General features: G+C 37.2%; 1 long non-coding RNA gene across 4 annotated transcripts in view; it reads right to left on the reverse strand.

Annotated features, from left to right (window-relative positions):
• Positions 1-3,979: 3,979 nt before the first annotated feature.
• LOC137635557 (uncharacterized) overlaps positions 3,980-12,355 on the reverse strand; it is a 33,927-nt gene continuing 25,551 nt past the window's right edge. For 3 of the 4 annotated variants that reach the window (XR_011042713.1, XR_011042712.1, XR_011042714.1), the window contains 2 exons: positions 10,544-10,673; positions 3,980-5,021 (listed from right to left, as the gene is read on the reverse strand). This is a non-coding gene — a long non-coding RNA (uncharacterized lncRNA). The remainder of the gene's footprint in view (positions 5,022-10,543; positions 10,674-12,355) is intronic. The other variant, XR_011042715.1, reaches the window with a different exon arrangement.

The following is a 12,355-nucleotide window of genomic DNA, read 5'->3' on the forward strand; positions in this document are numbered from 1 at the left end:
TAAGTATTCAAATAAAATATTTTTCTAATTAATACTGTTATTTGATTTATACCTGAAATTAGTGTTTTGAGTACATGGTACTATTCAAGCTAGAACCATTAATATACCTACTTCCCTAGGCGTATTAAGGTGATGGACGGATGGCGGGTGCTGGGGGGTGCATTAGAACTCAAAGTTGGCATGGAGGGGCCACAAGAACTTGCACTGGATTGAAGGGGGCCACCACCAGAAAAAGATTGAGAAACACTGGTCTAGACTATCCAAGCCTTAGCTCTTAACCATAAAATACAATCTACGATACAGATATCTGAATCAGTCCAGATAGGGATTGTCCCTTTAATCATTTTGAATTCATTGAATTTCTAACAGTCAGACCTTCTCCATCAAGACTCAATACTACACAGTACTCTAAGAGGTTTTCATTCCAGTTGTGACCAAGTTTTGGAATGATCTTCCTAATCAAGTGAAACTTCAAAACTTCAAATTTGCAGCAGATATTTTATGTAGAACAGGCTGACACAAGTGTCTTTACATAGTTTATTTATGAAAGATCTATTTTAATGCTGCTACTGTTCTTAAAATGGTATTTTAATAGTTCAGTACTTCTCTTGTAGTTTACTTATTTCATTTCCTCACTGGGCAATTTTTTGCTATTGGAGCCCTTGGCCTTAAAGCATCTTGCTTTTCCAACTAGGGTTATAGCTTAGCTAGTAATGTTAATAAGAATGATAATAAAACTTGAGATATGAACAACAGGGAAGGAATAATGAGCAAAAAAGGGTATAACAGAAGACTAAAATTGTTGATGCTAAAGATGGATTCAAGAAATTAGGGCTAAATAGCCAGGCAATAGGACCTACAAAGCCAAGTGGAACTCTGGCAAAGTAGTTATATGACGGATACTCAACGTTTGCGAAAAAGAGGAAACCAATTCACAAAACTAATCATCAAAGTTTGCGATAAAAGCGCTCCAAAATATCAACTTTAGTGTAGCCATCAGCTGCTTTTGAAGGAATGGGGAGCAGGAAGGTATAAGGGCACTCGAAGGTGATAGGCGTAGCGGCTCATTACTTATCCTTCCCCTTAGTGGATTAGACTGGCTAAGGTCTGTTTGGGTTGCAGATATCTATGGTTTTCTTAGGATACGTCCCTGATTATACACGATACCTTTGGATAGTCGTTTCCGGGGGTTGGAACCCCGGGATACCTGACGGTAATTCTCTTGTAATATCAATCGCTGAAATATACTGTAGAAGTTGCCAGAAGGAACTTCCATCTGGGCGATATGGCTCGAGCCCAAAAATATATTTTTCCTACGTCAAAATCCCTTTTACACACATAAAGATACATTCACTTACTATATCCAAGTTTTTTCTTTCATTATAGTTATCAAACTTTAGGAAAACTATGCATCACATTCACAGTCGAATGTAATTTCAGATGCTGTAAGCAATCTATGCATTGGATAAAAATCAGCAAGTTCCTCTGTGACGAGGCAGTCATGAATATCAGCCTACTCTGGAAAGACAAATGACAAAGAGCATAGACACTAAATTCTCTTCAGCCACTTGAAATGGTTTGAGGGTAGAGGATGTCTTTGATGCCTGATGAACATTTCTCCAAATTGAGAATAGCGGTTGTGTGGGATAATTTCTTCCCAGGATGTCAGACAGGAGAAACAACAAAGGAATAAATCTACAGGTCACAGCGGGAAGCTCTCAAGTGTGCTTTTGCATGACTAAAAATGCAGTGAGGATTTATGTGAATACGCATTGGCATACTGAATCAAAAGCTACAAGAGAATACTTCAGAAACCTCTAAGAAATACAATTGAATTAATGCAATCTTGGCAAAATGAGAGGTTCAAGGAGGCAGCACAGGAATGTAGATATCCCACACAAAACGGGGAGCAAAGACAGTTGAACGAGGCAAGCATCAAGGGGGATGAGGAATCGGCTATGCCACAGTTAAGATTTCCGTTAGTAAGTTGAAGACCCTCTACTATCAAGGATTCCATCCATTAGTTGGAAAAAGAAAGTCGAAAGCTTCAGACTTTCATAACCTCTTGGGGAGGTTTCGATATTGTAACTCTAAGCAAATGAATTTCAGTTTCGTTAAAGGGATGAGAACTCTTTGGGTTATTGTGCTGGGTGCAATAAATATCTGCCTTCAAAGGATAAGCCGCTTACTATAAAGAACTACCCGATGCCTGATCAGACAGTTTGGGCTGGTCAATCAGTTGGCTCCCATTGCAATAACTGTTGTCATAACACTACAGGTATCATGGTAAAACATGCCGGTCATAAGCCCGAATAAATAGGGAGGGTCGAGTGAAGGGTTAATACCCTATCTGGGAAAAAATCTATGGTTACTGAAACTCAAGAAAGACGTATACTGGATGGATCTGATGATGACCAGTAAGGAATTGGACAAACACCCTAAAAAACTCCTATAAAACCTTGACCATGGAATGTCAAAAGCTTGTACAGAGCTGGATATGGTAAAACTACTATCTAGGAATTAAAAAAATCACATAATGGATTTAGGTATCCTGCAAGAAACAAGATGGACAGAATATGGAGAATTCATTATTGATAAATGCTCCATTATATATATAGGAGGGACAGACAGTATCCATCAACAAGGAGTGGCAATAAGGATGTCAGCAAAAGTGAGAAAATCTATGATAGATGTCAAGGCAATCGATGAAGTCACCGAAACCCTCGGCCACCAAGGCCGAGCAGATGTTGCAGTCTTTGGGGTCACAACACTGCAAGGTTTCGGTGGTAACAACGCAGGCGGCCTGAGACCTGCACATGGTGTGACCGCAAAAGTTCCTACTCTTGCGGTTAACAACTTGAGGCATTCCATATTTGATGTCTTCAGCATATATTACGGCTCACATGGCAAGACAAAGTACCTCATTCTGAAATTCTCCACCGTTCAAACCTGCTGAGTATAGAATCCACATTAGCAGAAAAACAACTCGGGTGGATCGGCCACGTCATCCGTATGCCAGAACATAGCCAGGTCCTCTACAGTCAGCTCCCTGAAGCTCGGCGTAATCAAGGGGTCAGAAAAAGAGGTACAAGGACATCATCAAAGCTACGCTCAAGAAGTGCAACATACAACCTGAGCAACTAGAAATGAACGCCTCTGACAGACCACTATGGCGCTCACTCTGTAAAGCTGGAGTCAATCAACTTGAAGACACCTGGAACCAGGCAAGACAACAGCGCAGGGAGAGAAGACAAAACCGTCGAGATTGGATACCCCCGGTCAACCCAGACCTGACTTGCCAGTTGTGTGGCAGAGTGTGTGGATCCAGAATTGGTCTTAATAGCCATGCAAGATGGCACCAACGACAACAGATCTAACTTCATCCCCATCACAGCGAAGCAGAAGTCGTCTTCGATTCGAAGGGCAGCAATAAGCTAAGCTAAGCTAACTCTTGCGGTTACAGTACATCACACTGCACTTCATTTTCTGCCCCTCCTTTCCAGAGGCAGAAGATGCTGGAGAATACATAATAAATCCTCAAAAATAGCGATCTAGAACACTAGATGAGCAGGGAGAACGACCGTGCGAAAGCGCTACTGAAATAGGAATGAGCGCCATCTTGGAGCCCTGTAATAGTAGGGGAGGAAGAGTAACCTTGATAACGCCACTCTTCCCCCTCAAAGCGAAAACGCTATTCGGGGTGAAGATTGCCGTGTGTTGTATAAAGATATACATCCCCTGATATTATGCGATATGCTTAAGAAAAATTTTAAGGATACTCGCGCCAGGAGTTAGAATTCTGGAGACCTATGGTTAATTCTCTGGGAGTATCACTGTAGCCAAATATCCCTTAGAAAGCTGTCTATAGGAAGATTCCATCAAGACGACATGGCCATCTCACCCAAAAATAGATTTTTTGCTTTGCTTCAAAATCCATTTATTATCCTACTTCCAGTTAGTCTATTTGATTCATTTTTTTTTCAGTTCTCTTGACAATTCTCATGACTACAACAGAGGCAGAATGCTGTTTTTCAACAATGAAAACCATAAAAACTTTTCTAAGTACTATGAATTCGGATAGACTAAATGCACTTGCAGGGCTTTCCATGGAGAAAAAATTCCTCAGTTGTCATCCAGAGATCAAGAAAATAATTGATCTTTTCATTAAAATTAAAAAATAAGAAAGAATTTGATTTAATTTTTAAATAAATGGATCAAGCTTAAACAGTAACAATCTAGGTTAAGTAATGAGCCGCCACTGCCCTAAGCATTCCAACACTAAATGAAAGACAACTTGGAGCACAGTTTAGAAACCTATCAATTAGCTACCTGGCATATGCATATGACCGACATAAAAGTTCCCAAAACATTTTAAAAGCAATTTAACCCTTTTACCCTCAAAGGACGTACTGGTACGTTTCACAAAAGCCATCCCTTTACCCACATGGTCGTACTGGTACGTCCTTGCAAAAAAATGCTATACATTTTTTTTTTATATATTTTTTATAATTTTTTAGAAAATTCAGGCATTTTCCAAGAGAATGAGACCAACCTGACCTCTCTATGACAAAAATTAAGGCTGTTAGAGCAATTTAAAAAAAAAAATATTCTGCAAAATGTGCTGGAAAAAAAATAACCCCCTGGGGGTTAAGGGTTGGAAATTTCCAAATAGCCTGGGGGTAAAAGGGTTAAGAGGACCATGAATGAAAATCAGTACTTTATATAATCTTGATGATTTACAAACTAAGAGAGGACCCGTCTCTAACTCTCATTCTGAGCTGCTGAGGCCTGCAACAGTTGCAAGTTTCAGCAACCCTTTACATAATTAAGGGACTATCAAGAATAGTTTAGTTTTGGAGAAACGTTGTAAGAAATAAAATCCGTGACGATCCATCCGTTCTCTTCCTCTCTCATGTCAGTTGCTTCTTGGGTGGTGACGGCAAGTCATCTTTAGTATCGCCTTCTTGCGTGGCTTTCAACCGTACGGCCTCGTCACGTTCTTCTATTAACGTCGGCAGCACCTGAAAAAAAATTTAAGAGCACTTATAATTCGTCAAGACATAAACATTTCAAAAACTGTTGAACAGGTCCTAATAACACAAAGAATATATTGGATGACTATAACAGAAGATTGTTTAGCAGCTGCAAGGCTGGCCGGAGAAACAGGGCTGTTTAAGAAACGCAAGAAAAGGTTGTTTTAAATTCATTTGTACAATATGAGAAATTCAACCAAACACTGTACAGTAGTTTTAATAAGTGAGGAGACTTAAGATGTGTGTTCAAAACAAATTAAACATGAGTTGGTTTCATCAAGTAGAAGTCATGATTAATTGAAATCTATTGTAAAACAAAATGGAAAAATAAAGATTATCTGAAGTACGGTTACTGTAAAACCTGATAGTGGAATGATCTTCCTAAAGAGATAGACAATTTCATTCTTACATCTACACCATATTACTACACTGACTCGTAGAGTGAGGTTTCTACACCATAATTCAGAGGACTTGTTTCCAAGCTGCTGTTCATATGTGCCTTTAATTGTTACCGCACAGAACTGTACTTAATGATTTCTTTTCCCTTGAATCACCCTCTTCAAATGCAAGTACTTTATTCTACAAAGAGAGGCTTTACAATGTGCTGGTCATATTTGTTTGGTCCAAAATAACATTATTACTATCACCATCATTAACCCTTTTACCCCCAATGAACGTACTGGTACGTTTCACAAAACTCATCCCTTTACCCCCAATGAACGTACTGGTACATTTCACAAAACTCATCCCTTTACCCCCAAGGACGTACCAGTACGTCCTCGCAAAAAACTGTTCTTTACATTTTTTTGCATATTTTTGATAACTTTATGAGAAACTTCAGGGATTTTCCAAAATAATGAGACCAACCTGACCTCTCTATGACAAAGATTAAGGATGTTAGAGAAATTAAAAAATATATATTGCAAAATGTGCTTGAAAAAAAAAATGCCTGTGGGTTAAGGGTTGGAAAATTCCAAATAGCGTTGGGGGTAAAAGGGTTAACAATATATGAACCGTGTATTTTTACAACTGGTTAGCTTGTGTTTTATCAATCTCGCAATGAATACTGTGGGAAACGCCCCGTTCGTGACACAATTACGAGGATCTCAGCGTGAAGCTGGGCTCTTAGGTTAGGATTCCATAGTGGCCTAGATATATCTTGCTCCCCCCAGATTGCTATTTTAGTCTCAGAGCTTTGAATCTACAAAAATTATCTTCATTTTCTCATTACTTTTTCATAAATATGCAACTTCCAGTGCACACTTGTCTTCTCTTATTATTATTATAATTATCATTAAATGTTAACATACAATCCTAGTTGGAAAAGCAGGATGCTATAAGCCCAGGGGCCCAAACTGGGAAAATAGCCCAGTGAGGAAAGGAAACACAGAAAAATAAAATATTTCAAGAATAGTAATAACATTAAAATAAATATTTCCTATATAAACAATAAAAACTTCAACAAAACAAGAGGAAGAGAAACTAGATAGAAGTGTGCTCGAGTGTACCGTCAAGCAAGAGAACTAACCCAAGACAGTGGAAGACCATGGTACAGAGGCTATAGCACTACCCAAATTCTGGCCACAGCTTCATCATAGTTTGCAGAATCAGCAAGTCAGTTTGAAAGCTCCATTTCTGAACAAAGTAGTAAAGAGTTTTTCGTAAGGATTACGGTGTGCCCAGTCAGGCATATGTGCAATTTTCAGATCAGTTCCGTAATCATGAACAAACAGTGAGAAAACAAACCATTGTCCTCTCAGGTAGTGCCATAGCCTTCCACTGCCTTGGCGTAGAGTTCTCTACTTGAAGGTACACTTGGGCACACTATTCTATCATATAACTCTTCATCTTGTAATTTTTTTTTTATTTTATAGTTTTTATATGAAAGATTTATTTCAATGTTGTTACCATTCTTAAAATATTTTATAGTCGTTCATGACTTCTCTTGTAGTTTATTTATTTCCTTTCCTCACTGGGATATTATTACCCGTTGGAACCTTTGGGCTTATAGCATCCTGCTTTTCCAACTCGGGTTGTAGCTTAGCAGGTAATAATAATAATATATTTTCTTCTTTGTCATAACTTTCAAGTTTAGTAAAGTGTGTGCATATAATTGTGGTGTTGGGTTGGTAGTGGTGTGGCTGTCAACGGATCCACTGTGAAGCCAATGGGGGTTGTAAACGTTACTAGGTTTACGTGTGTTGTTAGCGAGAAGTGCAACTGTGCACTCCTCTTGCAATCCAAAATGGTTTTGACGTAACTTGTGTTCTTTAAGAATGTGCGTTCATGCTACAGCTGATGGGAGAAATTACTTGACGTTTGTTACAAGAGATTTCTGATGGCGAGCAGAGATGGGGCATTGTCGTGACTCTTATGTAATTAATTGTTACTTATGTACCGACTAGGTAATAATGGCGATTGTGTAATGACATGATAATGAATATTCGATAATTATTGGTGTGAGTTTATATATGTTTATGTTATGTGGTGATTACACATGTTTCTGCTGTGGCGATAAGTAAATTGTGGTGTTGGTATGTTTTATTGACTTCTTAAACTGTAATTCTTACAGGTCGAAATTAAGTTTTTGTCAAAACAACCTGAGTTTATGTGGTATCCAAGCAAGCATTTCAGCAATATTCAACATGACAGGTAAAAAGGGCAGCTCTACTGGAGAGAACGACATTGCTGGGATGTTACTGGAGGCACTAAAGAAGGCAAAACAACAGAGGGGAACTGTTAAGGCAAAACTAACGCGTAAGCTTGGTATGTTTCATGAGAAAAGATGGTCCCAACTCATACGCATTCGGACATTTGGACCTTTTCAAATCAAAGATAATGTAAAGAAAAGAACAACTGGGAAGGCCTGTGGGGATATAATCAATTATATTGTCACATGAGGTGTGTACAATAATGTTGTAGATGAATATAAGTCTTTTAATGTGTTTCAGAAGATTCACAACTGTTCATAGCTATCCTGATGCCGTGCACTGATTGAAGCTCACGAATAGTATTGGCAAATAAAGACCTGAAGAGTGCCATTAACAACAATGGGACATGCATGAGGTCACTGAATTGGGAGCAAAAGAAGGCTTGAAATGGAAATTTATTCGTTCTGCAAATGCTGTATGGCCAAATGTTGTGAGGCATTAGTTAACTAATAAAGGTTTTTATTAACCCTTTTACCCCCAAAGGATGTACTGATACGTTTCACAAAACTCATCCCTTTACCCCCATGGACGTACCGGTACGTCCTTGCAAAAAACTGCTATAAAATTTTTTTTTTCATATTTTTGACAATTTTTTGAAAAAATTCAGGCATTTTCAAAGAGAATGAGACCAACCTGACCTCTCTCTGACAAAAATTAAGGCTGTTAGAGCAATTTGAAAAAAATATACTGCAAAATGTGCTGGGGAAAAAATAACCCCTTGGGAGTTAAGGGTTGGAAATTTCCAAAGAGCCTGGGGGTAAAAAAGGGTTAAGGCTTATAGGAGCTACTATTTCAATATTTAGTGATTTACAGAACTTCTTTAGAAATACCAGACTTGATGGATGGAAGGCCTATGGGATTGAAAGCTGGTATGGATGTGGAATTAGGAACATTGTGTGTCCAAACTATTTACTTTTGGGTACAGCAATAACTGAGTACCATCTTGTTCACGATCTACTTCAGGTAACACCAAGAAGTGTTTAACATACATACATACATATACCAAGGCACTTAACCCAATTTTGGGGGGTAGCCAACATCAAACAAATGAAACAAAAAAGGGGACGTCTCCTCTCTATGTTCCTCCCAGCCTGATAAGGGACTCAACCGAGTTCAGCTGGTACTGGTAGGGTGGCACAGCCCACCCTCCCACATTATCCACCACAGATGAAGCTTCATAATGCTGAATCCCCTACTGCTTAAACTTTATACAAAATGTTGTAGACACTTTTTGGTGCAAGTGCCAAGAAGATTATTTCCCTACACATATTGCAAGGCAATGGTGGCACTTGGAAAAGAGAAACATACAGTGGTATTGTTCTAATAAAAAATATTGCATGAGGGTAATGGCAAATGAGATAGGTTGTAGATACAGAAACAGGCAGCGATAGTAAGGCAAGAGATGTGAGAATTAGATACAAAATACAAAGACCAGAAAAATATTAGAGATATGGTGACAGTTATTAATAGATCTGTTCACAATTTGGTGGTATTGCCACTCATTGAGGAGAAAGAAAAGTGGCAGGAGTGTTTTATCAGTTACAGACACTAATATTATTATTACTAGCCAAGCTACAACCCTAGTTGGAAAAGCAAGATGCTAGGGAAAAATACCCCAGTGAGGAAAGGAAATAAGGAAATAAATAAATGATTTGAACAAATTAACAATAAATCATTCTAAAAACAGTAACAACGTCAAAACAGATATGTCCTATATAAACTATTAACAACGTCCAAAACAGATATGTCATATATAAGCTATAAAAAGACTCATGTCAGCCTGGTCAACATAAAAACATTTGCTCCAACTTTGAACTTTTGAAGTTCTACTGATTCAATTATTTATATACGACACGTTAAAATTTGCTGTAAAAATACAGTAAAAAAACTTGGAATAAATGTTGCCAGGCATTTACCGTTTTAAAAACGGATATATTGACGTAAAGGAGTGATAATACAGTCACTAACCTGTAAAAGATAATAACAAAGTAAGGTAGAAATTACGGTCGCTTGTATTTTGATGAAATACGGCTGAGAACAGTATATTTCTACGGAGAATTTCCGATTAAAATTAAATTTTTTTCCTAAGTGTAGAATGTAGTTTTTTTCTTTGTCGTAACTATCTAGCTTTGTAAACTGTGTGATTGTCGATACTCACTAATGAAGTCTAAATTTAAAAAAGATTTTAGTAAACAAGAGATCAATACCATAAGTGAAGAAAATGAAAATTGCATCTACCAGAATGATCAGCTAGGTTGATGTTGTTGTGTCCAGTGTCATCTAGGAGATAGACACTCCAAAATCAAACTATTATTCTTTTGGGTAGTGCCACAGCCTCTGTATCATGGTCTTTCACTGTCTTGGGTTAGAGTTTAGTTCTCTTGCTTCAGGGTACACTCAAGCACACTATTCTGTTTCCTTATTTCCTTTCCTCATTAAGCTATTTTCCTTGTTAGAGCTAATGGGCTTATAGTATCCTGCTTTCCCTAGTAGGGTTATATTTAGCTAGTAATAATAATAATCATAATATTCGACTGTAAGGACACAACCCATCTAAACTAATTCAGGGTAATTAAGAACACCACTTACTTGATCTAAAATATGAATACCACTCACCTTTTCATAAATATGTGAAAGGGACAAATGTATCGAGTGTAAGCAAGAAAAAAAGTTAACAGAATCTATACGACAGACATTAAATGTTAGAAATAAGTACTTCATTTTAATTAGAGAAGTCAATGCAATAGATTTTTGGATAAAACTTCTAGAAAAACCCCAGGTCATTTCTATTTTACTTACCAGCTATCAAACTAAGCAGCATCTTTCTCTGGTGACGAGGGGACCAAGATGAGGCCCCAAGGCTGCGATTAGACTGGAAACTGCTGGACACACATCTGGGGTGCCGTGAGAAGCCCATCTTCCACAAGATCTGCAAAACGAAGAAATAAACAGTACAGATGGTTCTTAAACATATATAATAGGTTACAAGAAGCTGTTTGTAAGTCCAATTTAGTTAGATTTTGACCTAGGGTAAGCCTAACCTGGAACCCATGACTTTGATTTCCAACTAGAAAAGTCAACAAATAGTCAGGTTTCATATGCAAATCCTCGATAAGCAGGGGATGACTATATACATTAAACTGGAAGTGTTGAAAACTCAAATATTCCTTCGGCTTACGAATACATTACAAAACCAACCTATCGTTTCAAACTTTGGTTATAAAGTTACAGAGTGAGTTGTCAAATGAAGTGTATAAAACAAATGCACTATAGTACATCATTCAAGATAAATTTTGCTTCATTACTAAAAAGCCAATGATAAAGAGAGTATTTATACTGAATATGTTAGTGAAACAGATAAAAATGCATTAAGAAAATAGAAATGAATCTTTCAGTCTCTAAACCAGTGTATATCTTCAGCATCAACCAGGCTGACCATTCTGCTAAATACAATTATAATTTTTTTTTCTTTTTTTACCGTATTTGCCTCTTTTCAACTACCCTTTACCTTATGTTTTTTTCAAATGACTTTATTTTCTCGACAATTTTAGGCTTACGAGAGTATGAAATTCTTATAGTGGCATTTACATATCTTTTTAAAATATTTCTAATATACTTTTAAACATAAAATAATTCCAGGGTTGTATAAAAATGCCTTAAAATCAAATCTATTAATGCTAAAAATCCCTCTAAATTTTAACTGGTTCACCAATCCTTACAAAAGACACTTTACTCTAATCCTAGAGTAATTTCTAATATCCAAAAGAATAAATACATCGAGGTATACATAAAAATACCTAAAAAGCAAAGCTATTATTACTACAAGTTCCTCCAAATTTTAACTAGTGCACCAATCCTTTTCAAAAGGGCACACTGCACTAAATGGAAACTGGGGAGCAATTCTGTCTGCAGTTAAATTACATAAAAAATATCTCAAATTTTACTAAATAATGATGTAGTTCTTTACTCCAGAAATCATATATAAACTTTGGCATAAATTACTGTATGAAAAAAAGTATATGCTAAACATTTCATGAAAGAAAATCATTATGAAATAACATGAAATGGATACAAAGTGACCTTTATACTGATAAGCCTTTTGACATTACAGTAACCCTTTTACCCCCAATGGACGTAGTGGTACGTTTCACAAAACTCATCCCTTTATCCACAATGGACGTATTGGTACGTTTCACAAAACTCTTCTCTTTACCCACAATGGACGTACTGGTACGTTTCACAAAACTCATCCCTTTATCCACAATGGACGTACTGGTACGTTTCACAAAACTCATCCCTTTATCCACAATGGACGTACTGGTACGTTTCACAAAACTCATCCCTTTATCCACAATGGACGTACTGGTACGTTTCACAAAACTCATCCCTTTACCCCCATGGACGTACCCGTATGTCCTTGCAAAAAAATGCTATTTACATTTTTTTGTGCATATTTTTGATAACTTTATGAGAAATTTCAGGCATTTTCCGAAAGAATGAGACCAACCTGACCTCTCTATGACAAAAATTAAGGCTGTTAAAGGAATTAAAAAAAAAATATATTGCAAAATGTGCTTGAAAAAGAAAATGCCTGGGGGTTAAGAGTTGGAA

The sequence above is a fragment of the Palaemon carinicauda genome, unplaced genomic scaffold, assembly GCF_036898095.1.
Source record: "Palaemon carinicauda isolate YSFRI2023 unplaced genomic scaffold, ASM3689809v2 scaffold140, whole genome shotgun sequence".
NCBI lineage: Eukaryota > Metazoa > Arthropoda > Malacostraca > Decapoda > Palaemonidae > Palaemon > Palaemon carinicauda.